The sequence below is a fragment of the Parasteatoda tepidariorum genome, chromosome X1, assembly GCF_043381705.1.
Source record: "Parasteatoda tepidariorum isolate YZ-2023 chromosome X1, CAS_Ptep_4.0, whole genome shotgun sequence".
Lineage (NCBI taxonomy): Eukaryota > Metazoa > Arthropoda > Arachnida > Araneae > Theridiidae > Parasteatoda > Parasteatoda tepidariorum.
The window spans coordinates 73,499,848-73,507,534 of record NC_092214.1 but is presented as its reverse complement, the minus strand read 5'-3'; the positions used below and the strand labels follow the sequence as shown (position 1 = coordinate 73,507,534).

Here is a 7,687-nt window from a genome sequence, read left to right as displayed (position 1 = left end):
TACTATATCGCGATACAAAATACAAAAATACTATATCGCGATGCAAAACTGACGATGCATCACGATATATAATTTCTAATATCGCCCAGTCCTAGTCATGACTATTCGTTTTGAGCTCTTTTGGGTAATTTATTATATCGTGAGAATTTTATTTTATTGATTGTTCAGATTGCTTACAGTCAGAAACTAGCAGAAATTAATTATTTTTTATTAAATATCAGCTTTCTTTAATTTTTAATAAGGAATAATATTTTATTCTAAATAGACAAATTGTTCTTTCTATTACACTTAGAGTAAGATTTTCATGTGTGGAAAACTTTAAATTGCAACTATGAATAATTAAATCAGTTTTCCATAATTCCTCCTTCACCATTTTAACATAGTTAAATCAATTTCCTTTTTGAGTTATCTGAAGTGAAAGTATTAGAGTCTGATAAAAAAATTTTGTAATTATTTTATATTTCTAACAATAATCAACTGCGACATTGAATACGCTTAAAAGCAATATTATTCAAATAATATTGTTTTTAATTAATATTGCTTAAAATTGTTACAATTTCAAACAAGTCTATTTTTGATGATTTTTTTTAATGGCTAGGCCAAGATGTTTACGCACATTAAATAATATTTCTATTTAGAATATTATAAAAATAAATCGAATAAAAAATATAGAATACTTTATTTCATAAAGTGTGCTAATTCGGGTTAGGAAGCTCTTTACCGGCACAAAATGAAACAGGAGAATAATTATAGTTCTTCAGAAACAAAGATGTCTGCAAAGAAGTTATAAAGTGAATGGTTTTAACTTAAAATAAAAAAATAAACTTTCGTGTCAAGAAACAAAAATCAATCAAATCGGATGGAGAGGATCCTTGATCAGCGTAATATCTTGTTTTTAGGATATAACCTTTTTTAATGTCATTTTAGATATAAAATCTTGTTTTTTAAAGTAATAAACTAACAAAACCAAATATAATAAAATAAATTAATTATAAAACAAATTAATAAAAAAAGTAAAAAGGGCTCACGATACAAACTTTAAAAGAAAGTTTTGAGATTTAGTTTTTGTTTTAACCTTGTTTTAACCTTTAGTTTTGTTTTGCATTTGCTGATAATTTCATCAGCAAATGCATTAATAAAGCAAACGTCTCAGGAACGTAGCTTGTGATCTTTTTTTCCTCAGAATATGAGAGTTCTCGAGAATCATATACACATTCTCCTGGTACTTCGACAGCAGACGACTACAAGCAAATATACCGGTTGTGTTTTACGAAAGAGCCATTCCTTTTTATAAACTTACCTCTTAAGCGATCATCATTTGGCATATAATGGGGCGAAAAAGAGTGCCAATCTAGTAGGAAATAAAACCTAGACTTAGTTGAGAGTATTGTGATTGATCATCCCCATGACCATGAAAAGGGGGAAGCAGAGACATTCGGTGAAACACCCCTGAAACGGAAATTTTCAAGTAAAACAAACACTATATTCTTAGAAGAACAAATAACTGGTGTTCATTTAACATGTTATACGAACATCCATGAGTGGTGCATCTTGCCTGCAGTTTTTAGTGAGTTACAGGTGCGTGTAGAACAATTGAATAAAATGTAAGTTAATGAATTAACTGCTAAACGTCATAGTCCTGAAATAGAGTTGCAGACATAAAGTATAGTTTTGAAAGAAATATTTATCATTCTAACACAAACTAGCAGAAAAACTGCTTGAAATATTAAATTTTCACGTGCTTATGTAAGAACTGAGATATGTTTTTATCCTGAAATTATAAGTAATTAAATTAAATAAGTTGCGATGAGTGATATAAAAAAAAAAAAAAAACGTAACACATTCTTGAAAAAAGAAGGAAGGAAAAAAAACCAAAGCATTTACGCATGATATTTATTATTTCAAATCTCTTCTTAATGTACTTCATGAATATTCAATTAATCATTTACATAATAATTTTCTAAGAAAAATTACTATCGCAGCAGAATTACATAATTGAGTTATTAAATATTATGCAGCTAAAATTCTGAAAGCAAATACAGAAGAAAAAAATATATATACACATAATTCAATTCATACATATGTACCTTTGTACTACGTTATCACTTTGTTGCAGAATACCTTGATAAATATGTATATTCTTTAATTCGTTGGAATCCTGTAGAAAGAAAAGGAGAGTACATAAAGTACATTTATTTGATTTGAATTAACTCGCATGAGTCTGGAAAAAAAAATATCCTTGCAAACCTTTCTTGCAACGATTTTTTAAACATAATTATTAGCATTCAATTAATCCCTTCACCTCAGTTAATAAGTGCATTGATAGTTAGATTTTTATTGGATGTCATTGATACGTGACACCGATATGGTCATAGAGTTATAAATAAGTTTTATATAAGTTAAGTATTATAAGTTTATTACTCTATGGATATGGTTGACACTGAGTGAGATCACACACACAAAATGATCAAATTTAAATTAAATAATTGCCAGTTTTGAAGAAAATAATTCTGTAGTTCTCTTATCCGGGCCGTTAATATATATTTTACGAATCCTTATAAGAAATGGAATAACAAACGTGTGTAGGGATCAAATTAATATTTAGGAGAGAAAGAACGAGCACGCTGCCGAACTTTGATAAAAAACAAGATATAACGAGGTTAATAAGAGATGAAGGATTAAAATCATTTGAAATTATTTTGATCGAGAACAAAGTTTTAAGGCGTTTGTGATCAGAAGCCAAGTATATTTCAAAAAAATCAACAGTTTGTTTTGTTTTTTGTCTTCTGACTCAAAGAATATTTGGTTAGAAAAATTTTTATCCAGATATATCAAATATTTCAATATACATATATCAGATATTTCAATATAACATACTAGAAAAAGTTATTAGTAAAATAATAAAATCATAGGAACCCTAGTACTTAAGTGTTTGAATTTTAACACTGTATAAAAAGTTCATGTTTATTTCATCATTTTGATATTTTCTCCATTACAATTGCAATACTATTTGCTCAAATTTTATTCAGATGTTGACAAAAGACAACCTGATGTCCCGTCAAATTTTCTAACAGTAATGTAGAAGAGTCAGAAGATGTAACAAGTCATTTTTCACTTTTAAAAAAAATTGTAAGAAGGCAAGCAGAAAATAGACCAGTTTATTGAATCAAAATATACAGGCAAGCTCTTCATAATTCCAAATTCTAGGCGTAGCAGTTTTATTATAAAGCATTTACTCTGGTTTTTGGAGTGGTTAGTAGTTGTATAAATGTTTTTTTTTTTTCCTTGCTTGAATAAGAGTTTGAGAAAACAATCATATTTTGCATTACACGTAAAGAGGAACCACGGAAATATATTTCAGATTGCTTGATTCCATTTAAAAGCTCAGCAATAGCAATTAATTTTTTATAATAAAATTTTTTTAGCATCTTTGAGAGACTTCTTTGTGAATACGAGGGTCACTCTGAAATTTTTGAGATACAACTAGGTTTTTAAAGTTACGCTTACAAAATTTTAGGTGTGTTCAAAGTAGTCTCCTCTAGCACAATGCACTTTTGGAGTCGAATTTTCCACAGATTAAATGCCTCAAGCCATTCATTTCTTGGAATAGATGAAGAAAATGCATTTATAGTCACATCAATCTTTTCTTCTGAAGGAAAACGACGTCCACATAAGTTCTTTTATAGATTAAAGAATAACCAAAAGTCACACATGGCTAGATCAGGTGAATACGGCGGATGTTCTATCACTTTAATTTGTTTTTGTTTAAGAAACTCAACAGTTAATCCGGCTGTATGTGAAGATGCATTATCATGGTGAAGAACTAGTCCCCTAACAATTACTTCTTGTAGAATTTCTGGAAGACATTTAGTGGTATGCCAGTTTGCTGTTACTGTCTTCTGTCCTTCCAACTTGATGGCTTTGACCAATCCCGTACTTCTGACGAAACCCTTACGAAAATGTAAGGTTGATTTGAGGTATTAAGGTTGATTTGAGGTATATTTAAGGTTGCACAGAAAAAAGCAATAAAAATTATACCTCGTAAAGGTTGTAATTAAGGTGCACGAGGTTGTTTTATATACACTTCAGCTTGTTTTGAGGTTGTTTAAAATTCACTTCAAATCAACCAGACTGATAAGATGATTTTTGAGGTATACCAAGTTGATTTTCTTACACTTGTAACAACAGAGGTATTTTTGAGGTATAAAAATTTTTACCTTGTTTCAACTAAAGAAAGTGAGGTATTTATTGAGGTATATGAAGTCATTTTATTTATACCTAAGCTTATTTTGAGGTTCTTTTAAAATCACTTCATATCAACCAGACTGATGAGGTATGTTCCAAGGTATACCAGGTTGTTTTTCTTACACTTGTAACAAAAGAGGAATTTATGAGGTATAAAAAAATCAACCTTATTTCAACTAACGGGAGTGAGGTATTTATTGAGGTGTATGAAGTCATTTTATTTATACCTAAGCTTGTTTTAAGGTTGTTTAAAGTACACTTCATATTAACTAGCTCAATTCCCAGAGTTCCGTGCGAGCCGGCAAATGCCGTGTATGTTGACAATCGAAAGTGTATTCGAAATTCGGTAAGTGTGCTTGACATTTATTAATTTGGTTTTATCACTTTTAATCAAATAGGCTTCAATTTTCAAACTTAAATTTTATTATTTTTGTTTTAAAGATGCCTCCTGATCTTAAATAGTTTAAGTTGGAGGATATTCTTAGAAGCTATTAATGTAGGCTTTGCAATAAGAGAGAACAATCGAAATATTTCTCGTTGCTGTTCAGGGAAACGTTACTGGTGAATCGTTACCGCAGGTTATGCACAGTATATTTTATTGTTTGTAATTTATTCAAATATAACTATTCTTTTATTTTGCTTAAATGTATATGTTTCAACGTTGCAGTATGCAAGATGATTAGTTGAGTAAAATGTTCATAATTTCTCTTATAAATAAATCATTGAAAATTGAAATATCTTTAAAATAGTAATTTTGCTTTGAAATCGTTTGCTCGGATATCTGTTGCAAAGTTTATATTGTTGTTTATGACTCAAAATATGTATAATAACACTGCATTTTAAATCTGGTTTTCTTTTTCTTAAAATCTGATTAACGTGCAATTTCTTTTTCTTACATATATGTATATATATATATTTACAAAGCTTATCCACTGTTCCCTGATATTGCTGAGATGACCTAGGCTGTAAATAGCACATGTGCAGCAGCGATGAGGAAGTGACTAGCAAGTTACTGCTCAGCCTTCCCCTAGGAAATAGTTCTGAATTCATACCATAAAGAAAAAGTAATCTCTCCCAATAAACTACAGCATTTATTCAATTGTTGATACCAATAGTTTGTTAGATATTTGATAATTGAAGACTAGTAACTGTACTAGCTCGCTTTTTTATGTTTGATCACACTGCTATTTTCACTACGTGTTATTTTTTCTCAATTTACCCACATTAATTATTCACTAAGCAGATTGTTATTACTTATTAAAATATTGAATAGAATTAAATTTAACCCGATTTCAAGTTTATATGACAATTTGTTTCAAGGTTATGAGCATTTTTATGCAGCTGTTTATAGTTCACTACTTCAAAAATTAGCGACTTTCGGAAATCTTAAATGTTTTAGAAATAAGCCAGTATAGTTTCTTATGCAATTTTAATGCTGAATTGAATAAAATCAATTGCAAATAAAGACATTTATTGTTAAAAGTAATATGCAATTTTTTGAATTTCATCTTATGGGATGTGTTTTTATATTTAAACAAATGTTTGTAACAACTAGCTATTAGTTTTATTCTGCTTGGTATTATAAATTATATAGGAGATATTGTACTCAACTTATTTTAAAAGTATTATTTCAAATCATTCTCTCTTAGACATTTTCCTCACATAAAATTACTCACAACTTTAAAATAAATGCTACTTATCAACTTGTAATTTGTTCTATTCGATTGAGTGTAAGAAAAGAATAAAAATTGGTACATAACTTTAAAATTTAATTTATCAGACGATTGTTGATTCTTGATTACATTCATTAAGAAATATTAAAATAACTATTTTTTAAGAAACTCTTATGTTATTGACAATAACGGAAGGTTTAGGAGTTTAGGAGGTTTATAGGTTTATTGAGTTTAAAGATTTGGAAGAAAAGAAAGAAAGAAAATATAATTATCAAACTTACAAGTACCATAATGATGCCAAATGTATAGAAAAATACAAAGTGTTAAAACGGCATATTAAGATTGGAATTATATTTGAATTTCTGTAAATGTTGTTAATGGTAGTACTGATTTCAGTGTACTTTATTTTGTGGCTGTGGTACCTGTCATGCCTTTCAGCTATGAGGATTGAATAGAAATGGCAGAAGAGTACTACTATTTATCTGAAAAAGAAAATTAACTTCATCCAGTTAATTTAAATCATAAAAAAATAATTTCTAATATTTTAATAGTTTAAAACCTGCCACTATTATTGTAAATATGACTTACTTACTAATTCATTTTTTTTTTCTTTTAGGTTCCAATAATTACAAGTTTCAACAGGTAGACGGAAACAGTATTTAAAATAATTTTGTTGATTTGTAAAAAAATTAAATTTTAGTTTTAAATAAAAGTATTTGAATTTCAGCTGACTAATTAGTTAAATTTGTAGTTTTATAGCTTAAGAAATTCAAGCACATTAGACAACTATTTTCTAAAAATATGAGTTCCCATAAATAGTTTTTACTAATTGTAGAATTTAGATAAGTGTTATTTTAAGATGATTTAATTCAATCTATTAAAATTGCAGAAGAATTATGCATTTAAAACCTTCTTTTATAACTTAACAAAAGAAGCAATTACTGCCTAAGGTTTAATATTAAAAACTTCAGATTGATAAATGAAGATCTCTACTAGTTAAAAAATGTAATGACATACATTATTCTTCATATAATATAGATATCTTTATATATATATCATATTTTTTATATAGTGAGGTTAAAAATCAACTAGGTGAACACCTCACATTCGTAAGTTCTGAAAAAACAGCTTTAGGTTGAGCTACATAAGCCTGAAGTGTAAAATGTCGCATCTTTGGTTGATAAATTAATACTTCTAAAAATACAAAAATATATACTTCAGGTTACGAAATAATAACTTAAGGTAGAACATGGAACGCATGACGTTAATAAAAAAATAACCTTTCCAAGTGTTGAAAATACACTTCAGGTTGATTTATAACAACCAGAAGTGTAAAACGACGCCCCACAGGTTGATAAACATATACCTCTACAAACATAAAATTATATACCTGAGGTTGAAAAATAATTACCTGAGGTAGAACAAAATACACCCGAGGTTGATTTATAACAACCAGAAGTGTAAAACGATACACCATTGGTTGATAAATATATACCTCTATAAGCATAAAATTATATACCTGAGGTTGAAAAAAAATCACCTGAAGTAGAACAAAATACACCTGAGGTTGATTTATAACAACCAGAAGTGTAAAACGACGCACCACAGGTTGATAAATATATACCTCTACAAGCCTAAAATTATATACCTGAGGTTGAAAAATAATTTCCTGAGGTAGAACAAAATACACCTGAGGTTGATTTATAACAACCAGAAGTGTAAAACGACACACCACAGGTTGATAAATATATACCTCTACAAGCATAAAA

General features: G+C 28.5%; 1 long non-coding RNA gene across 1 annotated transcript; it reads left to right on the top strand.

The window, feature by feature from the left end:
* The first annotated feature begins 4,964 nt into the window (after positions 1-4,964).
* Positions 4,965-6,644, top strand: LOC122271987 (uncharacterized). The gene is made up of 2 exons (XR_006226716.2): positions 4,965-5,309; positions 6,535-6,644. It is a non-coding gene; the product is annotated as an uncharacterized lncRNA (long non-coding RNA).
* The last annotated feature ends 1,043 nt before the right edge of the window (positions 6,645-7,687 follow it).